The sequence below is a fragment of the Petromyzon marinus genome, chromosome 32, assembly GCF_048934315.1.
Source record: "Petromyzon marinus isolate PM22_M1 ecotype Great Lakes invasive population chromosome 32, UKy_Petmar_22M1.pri1.0, whole genome shotgun sequence".
Taxonomy (NCBI): Eukaryota; Metazoa; Chordata; class Hyperoartia; order Petromyzontiformes; family Petromyzontidae; genus Petromyzon; species Petromyzon marinus.
In genome coordinates this window covers 6,394,172-6,416,076 of record NC_133698.1, presented here as the reverse complement: position 1 = coordinate 6,416,076, position 21,905 = coordinate 6,394,172, and the positions used below count along the sequence as shown (strand labels likewise).

The following is a 21,905-nucleotide window of genomic DNA, read 5'->3' as shown; positions in this document are numbered from 1 at the left end:
TTCCATTAAAACACCCGAGCGTCTGGGTTAAGCCTCGCAGCAAAACAGAAACGTGCTTTGTTGGGGATTCATACGAACGCGTTCTTCATCTCTGCACCAATTATAGCCGCGCGCAGTCCGCTCGCAGAGACTCCTCAATTGCTTCTTATCCCACTCAGCGTACGACGGATGGGTTAATATTATTATTTAGACTAATTTTAGCAACTGTGGTTGACGTTTTTTTTTCTTCGATACCAAAATCTGCACGGTCACGGCAGTGGGGCAATGCCAGCAGGTCCGCTGAGTGCTCACCGCAAAGGTCTTTAGCCCATTGACTCCACGGCAGCGAGCACAGCTTGGTAATGCCAACACAACAAAGGCGCAATTGAAATCTCCGAACTCTTGCAATATAGGATTACCGAAAACATAAACGCCCTCCCCCCCCCCCCATATTATCCTGGGACCTGCCCGGGAATATTTACCCTCGGAGACACAAAGACACTGTATAGTTTCCATAGACCGAGGCTAGCAGGCGGCCGATGGGTGTTGCTGAGCATTGAAGCTCAGCCCCACTCGAATCCCACGACCCTCTTATTCCAATCAATCCACCTCGTGCCCCCTCCCCCATCCTCCCCGACTCCCACCCTTCTCTCCATCCTCAACCAGCCAACCTTCCCACTCTCCCCCCCCACCACCACCAAACCGGGGTTGCACATCGCATACATAAGTGGCGTGAGCTTCCTACTATGGGAGCGTGCGCGTGCGTGCGCGTGCTTGTTGTCATGCTCGTCGTGGGCGCTCGTGCACAGAACGTGAGCAGCCCCCACCCCCCCCCCTCTCTCTCCCGCTCCATCACATCACCCACCCCCATCACCCCACCACCATCGCCGCCACCTAGCCAGCCCCTTGTACCCCGCACGGCTGCCCACTTTCTCCCGTCACCTCCTCCCCCCCCCACCACCTCCCTTCGTCAGGACCCCGCGCGCCCTCCACCATCTCCTTAGCCCGCCAGCCAGCCAGCCCACCGCTTTGAGGCGTGTGGTGGTGGGTGCCTCTCTGTCAGCCCTGCCATGTAAATAAACTGCTTCAGCGGCGACACAGCGCCCTGGGCTGGGATTGTCCTAGAACTACATAGGTGGCTACAACTGTGTGTGGTGGGTCTTTGTGTTTGCGTGGGGAGCGGTGGTGCCGCGGTTAGCGCTACGAAACCCGGCGGCCTGAGTTCGATTCCCGCTCACGGCCACCAACGTCAGTGACGAGTATCTGAACCGGGCTTGGTACCCCCCTAGGTCTACTCAGCCTCAAAGGGGCCGTACATAAATGCCGTCACGCGATTTTGGACGATGTTTTACCCCCCCCCCTCGTCACAAGGCGTCACAAAAAGTCAGACCCCCCCCTCAAATATGACGTCACAAAGCTCTGCCCCCCCCCCCCAAACCATATTTACATTTTGAAAATAAAACATGCTTCAAATCGCTTTAAAATATTGTCATTGTAGTGCGTATTTAATGTGTTGTCTATATTTATTTAAAGTTGCGCATTTTGATGTGACGTCACATTTCTCAAACCCCCCCCCCCCACCATCGTCACACATCGTCACAAATGTCTGACCCCCCCCCCCCCGTAGGTGCGTGACATCATTTATGGACGGCCCCAAATGAGTACCTGGTGCGTTGTGTAAAACATCGCCACTGGGGAGACAAAGGCGACCGGGGCGTGGTGCCGGCCACCCACACCCCCCTCGTGTGCCGCTGCCGGCTAACAGCAAGTGCTGTTAGCCACTTGCTAACAGCACTTGCCCCTACAGGCTGCTCAGGCTACGCGGGGCCCCTCTATAACTTGTATGTAGCGGTGGCGCAGTGGTTAACGCGCTGCCCCACTAATTGTATGCGGTCGCCGGGTTAGATTCCGGCTCACGGCCAACATCGGTGACGAACATTTTTCAAAGCAGTGCCTTGGGGCCCGCTGGGCCCAATCCCGAGGTCGACCCAGCGTCTAATTGAGTACCTTGGCGCGGTGTAATTGCTGTATCAGCATTGGAGGAAGACAAAGGCGGCTGGGCGAGGTTTTTTTTGTCTTTTTTTTTATTACCCGGCCACACACCACCCCCCTTCCGTACGCGCGCCGTGGCGGCTTTAATAGGAGCTCGCAAACATAGATTTCCGACAACAGGCTGAAAAAACAGTAGGACACGGTGCGGTCTGTGTCTTTGTACATAAACGACGTTATACTCTCTCTGTGTGTGTGTATACAGGTTTAAAGTGCTGCCGTTCAAGATTGCGCGGAGGTGAAGGAAAATAACGGCTTAAAACCAGAGCCACTACTGTGAAAATACCCCGTTGTTAACTTATTGAATGGTTGGGCGGCATTGGTGTCATGACCGGATCATTTTTCCGATACCAATCTCGAAACGCCTCCTGCCTCCTCTCTATCGTAAATACAGCAGCCCCGCTCGACCGCTCGCACTCTGAAGCCTCAACTCTGTTAAACACTAGGCATGTTATTGAAAATATCAACTGGCCCAAATGCCAAGTTTTTTTTTTATTTTCTTATTGATAAAAAAAATACGCAGCATTTAATTCTCTATTTTAATATTACTGCTTTGTCTGGTTGTAAATATGCAGAGTATCGAGTTTACCATGTACAATGTTTTGTTGATATATGGCTAATCCCATGTCTTCCCCCCCCCCCCCCCGAGCTGACGTTGAGATGTAAAGAACATTTGTAATGACTTTGTCATAAAACAACAATGTTAATGTCCACAAAAAGCCTCACCGAGCCTCAAAAGCTCCTTTTAGACAGGGTCCTGCATTGTGGAATGTTTGGCCATTTCCGTCAATGAGCCCTCACGCGGGGAGGAAACCGCAGGACCGGTAACAACAAAAAAAACAGGGTACCCAAAGGGGGGATACTAACGCTCACATCTCCACACAGATGGATTCAAGAATAACATTGCCGTACGGCTGATATCTCCTGGGCCTTCCCGGCAGCTGAAACCTAACCTCAAATGTTCCCCAGGCAGTCTGCCCCAATTCAAAGTGCTAAACCACAGTGCTCAAGCGCTGCTTAGCATCTCAGGCGCTACGGAGCCCGGGATACCATCCGTCGTGATGTGACCGGAGGTACACGATCCCATACCTCTCAACCCATCACCGTTTATACCCCGTATTCTTGTCCAGGGAAATTGAGTCTTCAGGTCCACACGGCGTACAGCCGTTTCAATACGGGCAACATGTTTGGTTTGTCTATTTGTTTGTGATTCTGCCTTGCGATGGGACTTTGTTGGATGAACGTTGATATTTATAAGGGCACGGGGTGACCCATGAGCTCTGAATTGGTCTGTAATCAGGTAGGCACTGATATGTGATCCACACCCAAACAAGGCATCGGGGGTCGGGGGGGGGGTTGCATTTGGCAAGAGTGCGATGTGATACCGTACAATGCGGATTATAAGATGCTGTGCAAAAGTAAGACGGACCCCAAACGTTTGCCCGGTGTCAATAATAAAGTTGTACATATCCGCTGTCTTTCCCTTTAGACAAAGGACCCCCCCCGCCCCGTGTAGCCTTTACTAGACTGTTGGGGCAAGTGCTGTTAGCGAGCACCTATGAAGACTGGAACGGTACACGAGAGGGTGGGTGGCCAGCACCACGTCCCGACCGCCTTTGTCTTTCTATCTCTCACGCACACGTGCCGGATTATAAGACGCACCTCCACCCCCCCCCCCCCCCCCCCCAATATTTTATTTAAAGACAACAATAAGAAGAGTGTCTGGGGATCCAAAACATAGGGTTCGTGTGATGGACAGTTACGGTACATGCATATAACGATACAGTAATCCTCGCCACCAGTTTATGTTAGACCCATAACGTTTTTTTATCAGCCTCGCAATTACGTACTTAATTGCTCCCATAGAAAATGTGTTTTTCTGTACTATTCTAATTCTGTAAAGTATGCTTATACACTTTTTTGTTGTCAAATTAGTGCCCGCTGCACGATGTTAAAACACCATTAGTAGCATTTATTGGCTGTCACTTATGCAAATAAAGAATGCCATTCCACAGAGCAACAGCACATTCGCCTTATGGACTATGGAGTGTGCGCTTAGCATTGCACGGATGCACTCACGCATAGTCCTGCGTACTGTTTACAAGCGCAGGGTACATTCTGTAGTACACTTGAACATTTTAGACTTGTCGTTTGTAATGATTTTTCCTCGGATGGCTCTCTATTTGAGGTAGGCTGTCCTGGGAAAAGTAATTGTTTTGGCAGTCCCATTAAATAATAATACAGCAACACGCAAGACGACGAATGTACAACATTCGCATCGCGAGATATTATTATTCCCATCATATGTCCTTATTTGTTGTTGTACAGGGCGATCAGGATGTCTTGTGACCCCCGAATTAATTGACACCTAACATTGATTTTCCTTTGCATATTCAGCTGTATTTTGAAATAAACCTTACTTTAAACAAATATTACGTTTTAGACAATGAAATGTGTGTGTGGGGGGGTCACATGACATCTGGACCATCCTGTGTACGCCCACCAGAGGTGGCAAGCCCAGTGAAACGCAGTACGCACGGCACTGTGACACATTCAATGGATGTCTCCCCGATACTGCGGCTGCTGTTGCAGCAGCGGGAATGAATATTGCAGAAAGGGGCAATAACACTTAAGTCGTACAGTTTCATTGTGTTTTTGTTGGTGAGCAAAGAGCAGTGGATGTTGAAGCCAAACCATCATCCTTCCCTGAAACGCCAGACTTGGAAACCCCCCGCCCCCTCCACCCGTTCCACCGACCCCACATTGTAACAAAGAATGAAATAAGTTTACATGCCCTGTTCTTTGAACCAACGCTATGTCCTAATTCACATGAATTCTCAATTTCTGCGTTTGTCTCTCCGGCACACTATTGACTTTTAACCCACACACTGTGGGCTGAGCTCTCTCACGAGCTGCCACGTATTTCACAACGCGGCTATAAGCACACGTTTCGCTTTAATGGGCGGGAGCACAAGCGAAATGCAAGACCGCAGCAAGTCAACATGGCAATCCTGAGCTATGCATTTAATAATACACTGTACCCCACGTATCGCAATTTGTGGCGTTGCACAGCTGTTGCATTTCCAGGAGTGTATACGCGTCGCTCCTCGGGTTGTATGTCATTTGATTTATATTCTTGCCTCGCCAAAGAGACAGCCTGCCACCAACATCGCCGGTAATAATGCCTCGGTTTGCCATGCCATGTGATTGTGATTGGCGTTTCACACATTCACCAATTCCCGATGCACTCGGCTGCCACCGAATTAAAACAGGAAATTAAAATTGGTGACATCGAAGTGCCGTTCATTCTGTAAACCGGGCACCTCAATCCTGTATTTTTTTAAATTTATAAATCTGCACACACCCGCCATAAACAACCATAGTATAACTGGTTGCAATACAGTACACGGGACTTACAGGGATGCAAATATAAAGACAGCTCAGCAGCTTGACGTGGTTGATATTCACCCGGCTCCCAACGTCAGCTCACCGCTGGCTGGCTTCCCTGGAATGTCACCACAACGCCATCCACAGAACCGCAAGCGATCACAAGCAGCCAGTCAGCCAGCCAGCCAGCCGTGATGTGCCTCGACACAGCCACATGCAACCCAGACATCACTCTCGTCCACTCCAAATGAGCAAAGCAAGGCTTGGACCCATAAACAGCATACATATTCTATAGGTATTGCTCGCGCGCGGGGAGGGAAGGGCATGCGAAGGGGTTTGTTAAAGCTCGCTTTGCATTGTGTCGTATTAGATGAATATTTCAGTACACAGAGTCGCACTTTTATAAGCGTGTGTTGTTATAAGACGAATAATGCACCGACGGCGTGCGCGTGCATTTGTTGTAGCTTTGGTAAAAAAAAAAATTGCAAGCGCATATTTGCCGCTTGTGTACAATTTGTACGAATAAATTGCACGTAATGTACGTGTGATGCTTGCATATGCTGCACTCTATACACATGACTGTCATAATGTGAATGACTGACACGTGCGGTAACTTAAACATACGGCATCCGCAGCAGCAGGCACGTGTGTACACGTGCATCTTCATATTATACAAAGGGTATAATCACACGAGAATTATGCAGTATTTAACATGACGTGGAATAATACCCCATTGCATCTGATATGAAATATTGAGTGCACGTAAAATGCTTGTATAAGACGTGGTAAATACTGTATGCTGTGTAGCAAGTACATCCATAGGATACGTCAAGCTGTATGAGTGTATACGTGGTAATTAATCCTTCCCCAAAGCCTCCAATCCCACTCCAGTGACGACACAACTCCACTCCCCTCCATCACCCCCCCTCCCCATCACACTCACGTCCTGTCACCACCCACACGCACACACACCCACCCACAAAAACACATACCACCCACGCACACACGTACCCTACAACGCACACTCAGCCACATTACACCCAGACATCCGCATGTTCAATACACACCCCGGTGGCATCCACGTAACGCACACCCACACGCAGACACAACCGGTCACCCACATATGTCGAGCCTCAATCGTACATACTCGCGGAACAAACAAAGATCACCCCGTAAAGCCTGAACAGAGTGTTGGGGGCAAGTGCCGTTAGCGAGCACCTGTGAAGGCCGGCACGGCACACGAGGGGGTGGGTGGCCAGCACCACGCCCGGCCGCCTTTGTCTACCCCGTGGCGATGTTTACACACCGCACCAGGTACTCATTTGAGGCTGAGTTGACCTAGGGGGAGGCCCAGGACCTGTTCAGACAATCGTCATTGGTGTTGGCCGTGAGCGAGAATACACCCACACACACCTATAGAGCCACGCAACCACATACCCCACCAGTGTATCGAGACACACACACACCCATTCATCCACGAAACGCACAACCCGCCCCCCCTCCATCAACATTCACTCAACCATCCGTCCACACGAACACCAAACCGCACGCACGCACACGCGTGGAGGAGGATGAGGGTGGGGTTAATGTACAAGGCTGTCCAGCCCCGTGCACGAACGACCACAACAGCACACCGGCGCGTGCTGAAGGCACAACACCGTCAAACCCCCCCCCGCCCCGGGCAAACGTCACAACAACGGCACGCACGCACGCCACGCACGCGCGCGCGTGCACCACGCACGCAGCACGCACGCGCACCGCGCAGCACGTGGGCAGCACGCACGCGCAGCACGTGGTAACTAAGGGCTGTTACCCGAAACGTCGCCGATTATATATTTAAAAGGCAGTTAGTTATTGATGAAGAATTTGTTGCATATATATATTTTTGGGGGGGGGGGGGTGCGAATATGAGGGTTCTTCCCACGGTGAGATGCGAAGATGATACTCGTTTGGAAGTGATTTGGTGACACTGCGTGGCAGTCGGTGATGCACAAGCACTTATAACCCCCTCCACCTCTCCCCCCCCACATTCAACTCAACACGTTCCGTGGCAATGAGACCGTGGACTTAACACGGGGAAATGTATAACTGGCACGACGTTTCGGGCAAATGGCCCTTCTTCAGAGCACACATTAAGCCAGTAAGACCGTGTGGATACTAAGAGTTCGAGACTTTACGCTATACGTTAGGTCGGATATTAATTAATACTGCAATTGTTTTCTCTTCCGGTGAACATTTGTTGTATAATTGGCATAAGAATACAGAGCGGTCGTGAGTTACCTCTCCGTGTGGTTCTCGAAGTGACAATAGGGAAGAGGCGGGGCCAGACTGCCGAGGGCGGGCGGAGTCTAAACACCAAGAGGGTGGGGCTAACGATAAGGGGGCGGGGCTAGAGGGAAATGAGGGGGGGGTTAAAAAGAAAGGGTCGCGGCGTGTACGCGATGGGCGGGGGCGTGTGGGGAAGGGAGCGGGGGCGTGTGGGGGAGGAGGCGGGGGCGTGTGGGGGAGGAGGCGGGGGCGTGTGGGGGAGGAGGCGGGGGCGTGTGGGGGAGGAGGCGGGGGCGTGTGGGGGAGGAGGCGGGGCGTGTGGGAGAGGGGGCGGGGCGTGTGGGAGAGGGGGCGGGGCGTGTGGGAGTGGGGCGGGGCGTGTGGGAGTGGGGGCGGGGCGTGTGGGAGAGGGGGCGGGGCGTGTGGGAGAGGGGCGGGGCGTGCGGGAGAGGGAGCGGGGCGTGTGGGAGAGGGGGCGGGGCGTGTGGGAGAGGGGCGGGGCGTGTGGGAGAGGGGGCGGTTAGGGAGGGGCGTGTGGGAGTGGGGGCGGGGCGTGTGGGAGAGGGGGCGGTGGGGGAGGGGCGTGAAACCTCCCTGAGAGAGAGGGAGAGAGGAAAGAGAGAGAGGGGAGAGAGCTTCAGACGCGTGCTTTGAGGGCGGAAGGCGATTCTCTCTCTACACTCGTACCACTGACACTGTCGTCTCGGGCTCCGAGTGTGTGGGCAAAAGCCTGCGAGCTAAGCTTGCTTACCGTCAACCACTCAACTGAGGTAGAAAGGTTGCCCACCCCCTACCCCCATTTTTTCGGGGGTGTATGTAGTGGTAGTAGTTGTAGGGTTAGGGATAGGACATTAGTGTTGGTATCGGGGTTTACAGCGGCGTAGTAACCCGCACGTTATAATATATAGGCGCAGTCTATACGTACAGTCTATAGGAAGGAGTGCGTTTAGTGTGTGCGCGCGTGCGTGTGTGTGTCTATGGTCGCCTCTATATATAGGGCAGCAAAGCACACGGGAAGGGCAGCGAGCCCTCGGGGGCTAGGGGGCTAGGGGGCTGCCCTGCGTCATGTGAAGTGCTGCTGGTTGCTGGCTGCTGGTTGCTGCCCTCGGCTCAAGCAGTGCACTGGAGTCTGTGAGTGAGTAACGCCACCACCACCACCACATCCACATCCTCAGCTATTGACGTTAACGCGTTGGGGTATTGGTCGTCTCGCGTTCACATCATCATCAACAACGACGCTACGTTGTGTAAAACAACAGTGGTTTTGTTATTTGAGGAGATAATTTTTGCTCGAGCTGATCTTTTATGGAAGTATTTCTTAATGATTTGTAATGCCCGTACCGAGTGACTTGACTCGGTACTACTGTAATGCCTTTAATTAACCGGGGCTACTTGGCTAATTTCATGAAAGGTCCTAGCTACACGTTTCATCATTGTTATTATTTAAACTTTGAAGCCGTGACAATGTAAACTAGTGTACAGTAATGTTGGAATGTTGTCAATAATTGCTCGGTACAATCCCAGTACAGTGACGGCACCGAGGCGACACTTTAAATGCACCGCACCTCCCTTACGTCTGTGTGCTAATTGTGAGTGTTTGTTTATCATGTTGTCTTACGTACATTATATACTGGGGAGGGGGGGGTATATCGTATGTTGCAAGTATTCATATCCTGTTCAAGACACTGCCAACATACAGTGTTTTCACCTACCCCCCACCCCCATTGACCAGCGTGGTGAAGTATGGCCAAACACCCCTACAAGCCGCAGCGGCGGCTAGGCCCCTATCCAGCAGTGGAGTTTCACAATGTCTGGGCCTGGTACATCCAATATTTAGATGTTGTCTTTTAAAGTACAGTGCACGTTTCACCGTGTGCATAGTTTGTGTGTCTTTGTAATATACTGTGTGCTTTACATCTTGCATGTATACACGTGGCTCGTATATATAGTGTGTATTCGCGTTAGAGGGAAAGTTATTAACACAAACTCGCCGCATGTTTGCGACACAAATGTTCCATTGTTATTAGAATAATACAACCGGACACTGCAACGTTACATTCTGGCAGCAGGGTTAGTTTAGTGAGTGCCGTGCCCGCCGCTTAAACTCCCTAGAACATTACACTCACTAAATTGACCAGCGAGAGTTTGAAATCGTGACAACTTTGTTTGTGTGTGTGAGACCTTTGTTGTTGTTGTAGTTGTTGAAGTCTTTGCGATTTCTCCATTTGACATGAAGAACACAGAACAACAGCACGCACACGCAGAGCGTGCTCAAGCATTTTGCTTCTCCTGCCCTCTCTCGTTACGAGCCAGGAGAAAGGGGGGGCTCCGTCTGTGATTGCGGCTGGCAAGACGCACGGGACCCCCCTCCCCCCCCAAAACAGTGCGCTTCGCTTCGACAAATGGAACTCGCCGAGGGCTTAACGTTGTATCTGTTTACACCATTAGACCAAAGTCCACTCGGCCAGGAGATAAGCGGCGTGTATTTTGGTTTTAGACCAGGAAATTTATGCCACTGGCTGGCTATCTTCTTTTTGCTTCTGCCTAGGCACCGAGAGTTTCCACCTTCCACCTCCCCGCTCTCTCTCTCTCTCAATGTTGCCCAACGTTTCACGACGTCGAGCTGCTCAAGCTGGCGCGTTGTCCATCGGTGGTGTTGTAATAATTTTGTAACGTTATAGTCGTCGTCACCGTCCGGCATGAGAAATTAAGCACTAAAGAAGGCCCTGGCGGCTCCCCAAGTGAACTCGTGGCAAGAAAATCGTGAGTGCACCAAATAATTACTCTCATCGGCTGGAAATGTAGAGCTGAATTCGGTACACATAAAGAGCTCATAATTCTAATAACGCCACGCATTAAAGTACGAGTTCTCAGTGTGTTCACTTGATTATTGAACACAATTGTGATGTAAATACGTAACGTATAATGATGTTTGTAGTGATGTGATGCACACAAATATAATTTGTGCTTAGGGCTTCCACCAGTGGACTGGCAACCACCACTGCCAGCCTGGGTATGTCTTTGTCAAAAGTGATATCGCTTCTCGGAGGGCTTTTCACCTGATTTAATAAAGGACACCGATTAGTCATTTTTTAAAAAAGAGAATAAAATCCTGTAGTTTAAGGCACTGCAATAGAAATAAATGTAAACAAAGTTTGAATCTCAAAAAATATATGTATAATGTATAACTTAATCTCACTTACGATTTTTTTACATACTTAAATAATATTCTTGGTTCTTTCGGTAAAGTGGTTTTCGCACCTGATGATGATTGCTTGTGTTGCAGTCGAAACGTCGTGAGCATTTTATTGTTTTATATTTTTATTATTTTATTGTTTCCCTTCTACGTGACTTTACCGAAATAACCAAGAATATGAATCCCTGCAGTCACGAAAGCTTTCAATCAATACTTAAATAATCTTACGCTCTGTACTGTTTAAAATTATTACCGGATATTTAGCCACAGTTTGATGAAGGGCCCTCCCTGCGTCGCCACTTGCAATGCCTCAATCTCTCTCGCCGTTGCTGCTCTTGGTGAGCTGATTTCATCGCTTAATCTCTACGGTGGTCTTCCCGTTGAGTTCATTCTCTCCTTTGGCTGCCATTCCATCACCAGTGTCGTCCCATGGCCAGCATTGTTCCTAGCATTGTGTCCTGCTCAAGCCGACTTATCTTCCTTACCAGTTGATGTTTCTGTTTTGGGTTTGTTTCCTGATCCACTTGCTCATATTTCATTGTCAATCCGATCATGCATTACTCCACACTTTGTGCACTGAAAAAAAATATTTTGTTCCATATTATTTGTCACTCTCTCCATATCTCTGATTCATGTTATAATGGATTATATGTACCGATTTAAAATGTTCTTCACATTGATATGGTGTTTTTATGTTCAAAAGCAGTTTTACAAAAAAAAACACTATCCTGTTCATGTTCACCTCTGTTTGATCAATGTGAACTCAATCCTCCATCGATGATTGCCCTAGCTATACAACAACATTCTCTGTTGTCTTACAATGACCCCACAACAACTATAACCCTTTAACGGAGCACACTTGTAAATTACTTTTGTTTTGGCTCATGCACTTTATCTTGAAGCCAACTTCATACCCTTTGTTTAATCGTTGAATCATTCGCTGTATTTCGCTTTCATTTGTTATGATGACTATACCATCAGGAAATGAGATGGTTAATACTAGGTTCATGCCGTAACTTTTCCAATCCAATTTTTGGATAATGTCCTCTAATGTTTCTGTGTATTTACTCCTCTTCTGATTTGTGTTCTACCACTTTTATTAATATGTTTTTCAGTGTACCGGTTCAATGCCTACAAATGGTGTTTCAATACTTTCTACATGTTTTTAAATGAGTTTGATCATTTCTACATGTTTTTAACTTGTGCCCTCGGATTTGCGAGAGCCCGACAGACAGCTTCAGTTTCAAATGAATGAAAACGCCTTTTCATAGTCTATAAACGTCAGGAATCATTGCGGTTCATGTTCATTTGTCTGGATTGAGAGATTATATCTGTTCAATTGTAGACATGACTTTTTATTTCTTAATCTTACGTGATTGATTTGCATTCGGAATGCACGTTATTCAGTTTCACATTATGCTTGCGAACATAAACATACAGAATAGTACAATAATAGTACAGCAATGAAGAAATATACAAAGGTAACCTTAATACAATACATACACAAAAACACATGTATTTAATACACTGTGGATATTCCTGTGTATGTCTCCTTTTCCATGATTATAATTGGATTCCTCCAGCCTAAATAAAGATTACGATTTTGATGTTCGTGTTAAGAGGCTAATGTTCAGCAATTCTTCAAATCCGTTTTTTTGCTCTCGTGAAAATCAGAATGATTAGAGTCTGTATTCCACGCTTGAGATTAAGCATTTAATCTCCACCATACTGCGCCACTGCAAGTGAATTCCTTTGCACCCCATATATAGACAATTCTTACGTTATTGTGGCCCTTCAACGTTACCGCACTCTCTAAACTTTGCAACTGAGCCAAACGACAGACGCGCCCAATGCGCCCGCCGTACGTTGCCCCTGGTCGTGTATGAACACGCGTTTTAAGACGCATTCAGCTTAACATGGAAGCCAGCAAGCAGCAGCACCTCTTGTGTGGGCTGTGGAGGGCTGCATCTGTGAGGCATCTCGGGTCACGGGGGGTGCCCGCCACACACCCTGTTTTGAGTGGCTGCTTCTCAAGAAACGTGCGCGCTAGCAACGTGAGAAATTCTAGGGTGAGGCGCTTTTTTGTTGTGATATGATCGTGTGAATGCAGTACCGCGCGCTCGGTAATAATTCCATTCCGGTGGTGTAGCGGTTAGCGCTAAGCTGCGCTTCTAACCAGGGGACCCGGGTTCAATTCCCGCTCACGGCCAACACCAGTGACGATTATCTGTACTGGTCCTGGGCCTCCCCTAGGTCGACTCTGCCTTAAATTAGTATCTGGTGCGGTGTGTAAACATTGCCACTGGGGAGACAAAGGTGGCCGGGCGTGGTGCTGGCCGCCCACTCACTACCTCGTGTGCCGTGCCGGCCTTCATAGGTGCTGGCTAACAACACTTGGCCGAACAGTCTGTTAAGGCTATATGGGGGAGCTTTGTCTATGTCTTTTGTTAGCATTGTCTCCCCCTGCCTCTGTGTCTCTTGAGGATGGTTCTCTTATCCCAGCGAAATAAGTGGACAAATTGACACCCTTGGGTCGCCCGTTTTCTCAGTTGCTGGGTGTTCTGAAGTGCCGTGTGGATGAATCGCATTACAGCAATAATGCTCCCGACTTATTGTTACCGGTCACACACACACCACTATTGGCGCAAAGTGCGTGGGCACTTAAAAGCCATGTAAACATGTTGGGTTTGTGCTTTCGTTCGGATGTACTTTTTTTCTATGCTGCAGCTGCTCGTGTTTACGGTCTGCCTCTGGGTCAGTAGTTTATTTAACAGGTTTTCCACATTGATGGGGGCTCTCACTGCGTAAAGATTGTGCGATACTCCGTAATACAGTGTGCAGGAAAATAAATGCAATTCATAAACAAAGAAGAGCGTCCGGCTTTAAGGGGTGACAGCGGCAGCAAATGTATGCGTAATATAGAAGTAACAACTCTGCGGCAAGCTGTGAAATCTCGTTTTCGAGCACTGGATTTAAGCGCCCTGGGTATGCAGCAATAATCACTTTGTCTAACCGACCAGCAGTTACATTTCATTTTTTTTATATTTTGCCCGTTCTTTGTTTTAAAGCGAGAAATGTGGCTTCTTGTTTTTATAGCCTAAAATAACCCCTGTGTAAGGCGATACGCTGCTGTGAGTCGGGGCCCCGGCAGAAGTAATATACATGGGGGTAAGCGTTGTTTAAGAGAAGAATGCGTTTTTTTGCCACGTAAAGGTGGTGGTCCCCTGTAATTTTTTTGGCACATCAGAGACTGGCGGGGTTGGGGAGTTGGTGAATCTATTGGAGGATGAGTGCTCGACGTTCAATTCTTTGAAGCCATCTCACCCGACAAGGTGGCACGATGTTGCACCGCTTTCCGACGGTCGGTCTGATGACACTTTGGTTGAGTAACTGCACAGTGCGATGAACGTCAACACGACATATATGCATGCATGTACGTTGAACTTCTTTTGCACCGTACGTAGCCAACCGTGCCAATCGGAGGTGTGGGGGAAGGACAACAAGCTAAACGCAAAAAGCAGTTCCGAAGACATTAGTTTTCAATTGAGATTTAAAAGTACATGGCTCCAGTGGCTTCCAAATATCGGACGGAAGAGCGCTCTGGACGGCCGCAGAATCTGAGCGCGTGATGCAGTGACCGTCTTTGTTCGATGGCTAGCCAGAAGAGGAGAAATAGGTCCTTCCGTTTTTGTTGAACAGATAGTTGGTCCAGTCGCTAGTTCTGAAAACGCACTCAAGATGACTAAAGTTAAAAAAAATTTTTTATCATACCTCGCCGATAATAGCGGAGCCAAATTCTCACAGAAAAAGTGCAACGTTTTTCCCCCCAAACCTTTTATGAGCCGAACATTAGAACTCTTAAGCCAAACACCACGATTACCGAGACTCCGATAACACTGTAGGAGGAATAAAAGCTGCTCGGTTTATATTTAAAAATACAGAGCCTGAATTTGTAAATCTTATTGGACCTTTACCAGACAGATGTTGTTTGCCGCACGGAAACATAGATAAGGTAAGTGCCGTAAATTAAATTGATTTAGAAGGGAATGTGCATGTCGGGTTGGGAGGGTGGAATAAAAAGTGCCACGTTGGTGCGACACTTGGAGAAGATTGTGAAATGTTCTTTTGATGCAGTGCTGAAATATCGCGGCGGAAATAATAATGGTTTGATGGTGATTGCGCTGGCTGCCAGGGACGTTTTTTTTTTAATGGCTGGATTTGTGAATTTACTGCGGATCACAGATTACCGTTGCACTATTCGACCGAGGTCTATTGGAGGCCGTGCAATTGAGGATTTTGTAACTGTAGCCGCCACTGAATTAGCGCTATAAATCGCCATAGCGTTACGGACGTTTATGAATACGGCAGTTGAACACGAGGACCCGAAGGCAAAATGTATGTTATTGTGAACGCAACATTTTTCATACACCTTGCTGCTCAAGATAATTATCGTCAGTATTTAAAGTTTCATGAGATGATGGTGCAGATGCAATACCAAACCAATCCGATCATCTGCTTAGAGTTTAGTCTAAAACGAGCTGACCGCTGACCTTGATTTTTTTTTACTCGAAGGACTATTTTGGTTTTGCCTGGCAATTCGTCTTTTTTTAGCCCTCTTCCTTTGGCTGCGTTGAAGTGCGACTTGTGTCACGCCAGATTCAAATGCGTGTGGGATCAAATTGATTCGGTAGATGTCACCATTTTAAATGAGGGATTTAACGAGCACGTTAATGGATTCATGGAGAGTTCCATTGGTGGCAGCGAGGGATGGGTTATTCGAAGCAGACGGATAAATTTGTCCCAAACCCTCAAAGACACGTTCAGGAAGATGAGGTATATAAGAGAATCGTGAGAGATGGTGGTGACTTGAAGGGGCCTTCATGCAGCAGTGGATTGACTATGGCTAATGTTGAAGATGATTTTCTGCTGGCTTATGTGACCTGCAGGAGAGAATGTATTCTGTAACATTATGTCCCGACCATAGGAGATGACTAAGGCACAATATGTGACTTGACAGGATGTACTGTAATATGAAAATGTTAATTTGACATTTAACAGTGTAGGGTTTAAGCTGGTACAGGTGCAGCCCTGCAATGCCTTGCTCACACCACTCTTAGCAGAAGGGTCTCCACTACACGGAGCTCTAGAGAGCCCCTCTCGAGGGTATTGTCACCTACTGATCAACTAAGTGTGAGACTTATGTGTTAACAAAGGCGGAGTATTTAAGAGCCTTGCCTATCCTGTCAGAAGCATTGGTTTAATACCCGTTTCTAACAGAAAGGGTCTTTGCTTAAATACACATCAGACAGGTCTTCCGCATTGGTTTCAGCAAGCTTGAATCTGCTGATGAGACATTGAATGTCGAGACTTGTCCAGAGTTTGCTTGCATGAAACCAGTGCTGCTGATGAGATGCACTCTCATAAGGCCGTGCAGCTGATGTGTTTAAAAAATGCCTTTGTTTGATGTGGATAGACAAATATGGGAAGGAGGCATGCTCACTGGCTGCTTATTTTTTTTTTACATTCTTCACAAACGACGCTCGACGTTTATTACCTGTTTTGTGGTTAACAAGGCGGTACTCATTTTACCAACTCTAGCTGGGGTGGTGCGGATTGACCTTCGAGTCATCCCTGGTCAGGATTTGAACTTGGATATGATCATCCCCAGGAGCACTGCCAGCTGTGACGTGACCAATGCTGTGCACACCGCAGTACCATACCTCGTTTGTTGCTTGGTTTTGATCTATATACCGCGTATACACGAAACATTTAGCCGCTGGTGGCACGGTAAGGTCACAGGCCTAATACGGACAACTATTACTCAATTAGGCCACGCTACAAAATTAAACATTATCTCATTCGGCGAGCTTATTAAACTAGGTGTTGTACACCCACCAGCATTGATTCACTCCGGCTGTGCCGCGACTGCATTATAGCCGGTGTGACAGCTGTGAGCTACGCAACCTGGTTCGTGCGTGTATCTTGTGTGTGGGGAGCCGCAGTGTAGCGGTTAGCGTGCTGCGTTACGAACCCGGCGAGCCGAGTTCGATTGTCGCTCGTGGGCCAACACCAGTGGCAATTAGTTGCGCCAATCCTGGGCTGCCCCTAGGTCGACTCGGCCTCAAATGAGTACCTGGTGCGGTGTGTAAACATCGCCGCCGGGGAGGCGGCCGTGCGTGGTGCTGGCCACCAACCCCCTCGTGTGCCGTGCCGCCCTTCACAGGTGCTCGCTAAGAGCACTTGCCCCTACTCTCCGTTGAGGCTATACGGTGGATCTTTGTCTTGTCGTCTCGCTTGCTTGCTTGCTCTCCTATCGTGGTTCGCACAGCTCCCTTTCACACTTTCGTAGGCTTCCTTATTTTTGTCATCATGAACGTGAAGCTGTTATGCAGGGGAAACTCTGGGATGTTTCGAGAAATTAAATCCAGTCCTTTGTCGCCGTGTCTCCTATCCAACCGACATGGGTCTTTTCCAAATATTCTGCACAGGCCACCGCTTCTGCTGTTGGCATGCCAAATGTTGAGGAGTGCATTGTGGGTGCTGCAGGGCATCTTGAGGAGATGATCCATGGGTTGCGTCTCCTGACAAGCGCATTGGTCGGTTGTGTAGAAGCCCCATGATTTCAGTATAGCGTCTTCATGTAACAGCAAAGTTGCGTTTGGGTTGGTAAGCGTTCACGACGAGTGATGTGCGACGTATAATGTTACGTGTAATAGCACAGGGTACCGCGTTAAATAATTGTCGTATTGTCTGGATGACGTAATGTTTTCAGAGGTGTGTTTGGTACTGGCAAAGGAGATCCCATGATGTCGATGCTCACCCCGAGCTCTCATTACTCTGATAGTGGCATTTTCTTTGTGCTTTACGCCTTTTGGCGTCCTCTGGTCTAACACCGTTTGAGACGAGGCTAAAAAGAAAGCCGTCTCTGGTGTGGACCAATCAGTTTCAAAGACAGTACATATATTAATCTTTGGTTCTTTCGGTAAAGTCACGTAGGTAAAGAAAATAAAAATAAATTAAATTACGACGTTTCGGACACAACACAAGCGTCCGTCATCAGGTGGGACAACCACAGCTGAAGTAGGCAGTCGCGAAAACTTCATATCTAGAATGGATATTTTATCAGAGTATGTTTTTTGTTTGCATTCTGACCACAAGCATTGTGGTTAATGCAGACATGATTCCTTGTAAAAGGATTCAGTTTGGTGTTTTAACATCTTAATACCTGTTTTGTTGCCAGAAAAAAGGGGAAAAAACCTTTTATCGTGTTTAAAAACATTTGGGGAGCATCTTACAATCCGGGTAGCTTGTGTGTACGTAGAGTACACGACCATATTTGTATAATGTTTTTGACACCGGCCACAAGTTTGGGGTGGGTCTTAGTTTACCGAGCCTCTTTTAAAATCCAGAGAATGCGGTGAACGTTTTACATTGGTTAAGCGGTCAATTGTTTTTCCAGGGCAAGATAACAAAAACAAATATTCGACCAAACTCAAGCGATGTTGTCTCAATCCACGCATTGTTTTATCAGAGGAGATGATGTGGGTTCATAATTAATAGCCTTTTGCAAGTTCACTGCTGTCCAGTGCGGGTTGGTGATGGGGGGACGTCAGGCACTAGGGTCAGACATCACTCTCCGCTGTTGTTGGCCTTGGCCGGGAATTGAACACCGGGTCGGCGGGTTTTAGTGCACGTCGTACTAACCGGTGCGCCACTTATCCCCGACCCTTAATATGCGTTGCCCTGTTGAAAAAAACTTGTAAAGTACGGGAAAAGATGGCTCGCCTCATGGATGAAGGTCTCCCCATTCCAGGTTTTGTCAATTTGGGGGGGTTGTATGACCATGCTTCACCAAGCTTTTAACGTAAGCGCACGCGTGCTTTAGACTGCGAATGTTATCAGCAGCCGTAACGTGCGTGGGTGTGTGCGCACGTGCGCAAGCCCCCATAGTGTAGGAATATGGGAACCGTCGGCTTTAATTCCTCCTGCGAAGTCATCGGCGGGTTTATTCGTCCGCATTTGCCACCGGGTCCACCTGCCACCCAAGAGCGGTGGGCACGTTGCGTGCTCGGGTCTGTTGGCGGCTCGCTTTTGGTGGGCCAAAGCGTGGGTGAATCCCACGTCTCTCCAAACTCGTCTGGCCTGCTTGCCAAAATTGGATAAATAACTCACGATAGGAGGGGGGAGGCCCTTTCACACACGCACACACTGGCATTGGTTCTGTGTGCAGGAGTCCGTACGCGTTGTACTGCACTGCAATGCGTGTGTGTGGGTGTGTGTGGGGAGCGGCAGGCAAGGCTGCGGCAGGCAAGGCTGCGTTGGCTGGGTCATGTAGCCCGCATGCCCAGCCACCGCATGCCGAAACAGGGGGCTAAACGGGCGCGGCACGGGCTAGAGAAGAGGTGGAGTGATGTGGTACAGGAGGACGTGGAGCAGAGTGGACTTGTCGATGACTGGTACCAGTGGTGTCAAGATCGGCTTCTGTGGAGGAGGCTCGTGAAGGACGCTACTGGGCAGTAGGAGGCAGTCGTCCTTCAACAACAACGGAGGGCGGAGGAGCAACGCTCACAACAACGAGCGGAGCGCCGGGTGGCTAAAGCACAGCAGGTTGGCACAGTAGGGGGCACAGGTGGAGCATCAGCCAGTCATCTCAGTCAGTCGACCCGTGGCACCTGGGTCTGCCCCGTGACCTCCTGTCAGTGGGCGTTCGACACTTCACATGGCCTCAAGGTGCACATGGCCTGGCACAAGCGTCGTGGTGACGTCACCGCCACTTAGTGGCGAATGGCGGTTGTTGTTGTGGGAAGCGGCAGTGTAGCGGTTAGCGCTCTGCGCTACGAACTCAGCGAGCTGCGTTCGATTCCCGCTCGCGGCCAACACCAGTGACGATTATCTGAACCGATGCTGGGCATTCCCTAGGCTGACTCAGCCTCAAATAGCTGGTACGGTGTGTTAAAACATTGCCACTGGGGAGACAAAGGCGGTCGGGCGTGGTGCTGACCACCCACCTCCTTGTGTGCCATGCTGGCCTTCATAGGTGCTCGCTAACAGCACTTGCCCCAACAGTCTGTTAAGGCTATACGTGGGATCTTTGTTTTTGTGGCAGAGTGAGTGAGTGTTGTTGTGGAGGTAGGGTGCATTTGGAACAGAGTTGGTGGTGGGGGGGATAAGGTGCAATGTACTGTTTACTTGAGCTGGGCAGAGGCACTTGGACCAATGGGAAACGCTCAGCTCATTTAGTTTGGCGAGCGCCGCTGTCCTTTGGAACTCCTTTTGGGATGAGCGACTGTGTTTACACAGATGTTTAGCTGCCAATGGCTCCTTTTCGGCTGCGCGAATTGTACAAGTAAGCTACTCAACTGTTATATATATATTTTTCCAATCAATTTATGCCACCAGAGTACAGTGCTTGCTTTGGGAACTACATAACGTTAGGCAAATAAGTACAGTGGTTTAATCATGTGTGGCCAGGTTTATTTTGCAATTGGAATACAGAACTCCTCTTGTCCGCAGTGATCTGAGAGTCAAATACGGAGGATCTTATTATCTGTTGGGTTATCCGTGAAATTGGCTTCACTTTATGAGTGGAAACAAATATACGGATAAATACTTGGTAATGGGATGAATTTTCCTGTAGATTAATATTGTTCACAAAAAATTGCTGAAAAAAGAGTTAATTCGAATTAGAATTTCACAGGACGCATGGACGTTTACCTATGAATGAAGTTCATCGATATGAAGAAATGTGTACGAGTTCCAGATGAGACCACTTTGAATGATGGATTTTTTTCCAATCAATGGAAGGATAAATTTACTGATCGGCTCCTCTTATCTGCAAAAAAGAAACGGAGACAACTTAATTTTAATTATCCGGAAGCTTCAGAGTCGTTACGGATAACCCCGCGGGTAATAATTTGACGATCGACTCCTCCAATCTGCGAAAACAGAATGCTGCTCCGCAAAAAAACGTGACGTGAAATATGTGAATTGTCGCCGATGACGGGAAATGTCTGGGTGGTGGGTAATCGGAATTCTCGCTGACGCTTTTGTTGCTGTAGATAATATGAATCACACGGGTATTACAGCCTCAGACGAGAGGTGTTTTCCTCCAATGTCAACATACTGTTGGTGACGCTACGTGAGCCAAATACGAATTATAATTGACTTCTGTCCTAAACTCCTGTTACTTAATTCGTCACTTAACACCCGCACCTGTGAATCATTCGTCAGAAGTGGGCGTTTGTGAACTACTGTATCATGAGTTCACACGTTTCATATTAAAAAAAACCTGTTCATAGCAACGTAGACAACAGAAAACCGCAAAAGCCCCTCTGCCTTACAATAATATGGTCACCCCTGGTCCCTTGCAAAAGAGATAATGGATCTCAGAGATCTCTAACCTGGATGAAACGGGCACTAACATGAATCGGCACTTTGTGCACTGGCTCAGTGGTGCATGTCAAGGGCATGGTGTATTTCTTGCTGTCTAATCTTGGATACCAGTAGTAACATTGCCATTGCATATGATTTATAGACATGTGTGCTGAACATTTCATTTTTTTGAGTCCTTCAACAATGAAATGCTGGATGAAGGCCTCCCTCCCCATACCGTGTTGATCAGAGTTGTTTGACCATGCTTCACTACGCTAGTCATTGTGGAGTTGGTCAAAGAAGAGGGGTGGCAGGACCCATTCGGATATCAGTCGCCACTGATGGTATCCGTGGCTGGGAATGGAACTCACTCAGGTCTTCAGGTTCATCCAGCAGTTTTCTAACCACTGTGCCACCGCTCCACCTGAAACTTGAAGTAACTGTAACATGCAAACATCGGTTAATAAATACACCTTTGGCATTTCTGCTGTATATCTTTTGTGACCTCATGATGCTATAGCGATAGAAGCTGGCTTTTGGTGGCGAGATGGGCACCACAGTGGCGCGATATTAACTACTTCACCTGGTATACAGGAGGTCTTGGGTTTGATCCTGACCCTGACACCTGTATATTTGGAGTTGCAAGTTCTCCCCG

The 21,905-nt window shown here is 48.3% G+C and overlaps 1 protein-coding gene across 6 annotated transcripts in view; it reads left to right on the top strand.

The window, feature by feature from the left end:
* Window positions 1-8,262: 8,262 nt before the first annotated feature.
* Window positions 8,263-21,905, top strand: part of BCL9L (BCL9 like) — a 174,305-nt gene continuing 160,662 nt past the window's right edge. For 5 of the 6 annotated variants that reach the window (XM_076071240.1, XM_076071242.1, XM_076071243.1 and 2 more), the window contains exon 1: window positions 8,263-8,818. The gene's annotated coding sequence lies outside the window, so the exon portion shown is untranslated. The remainder of the gene's footprint in view (window positions 8,819-21,905) is intronic. The other variant, XM_076071239.1, reaches the window with a different exon arrangement.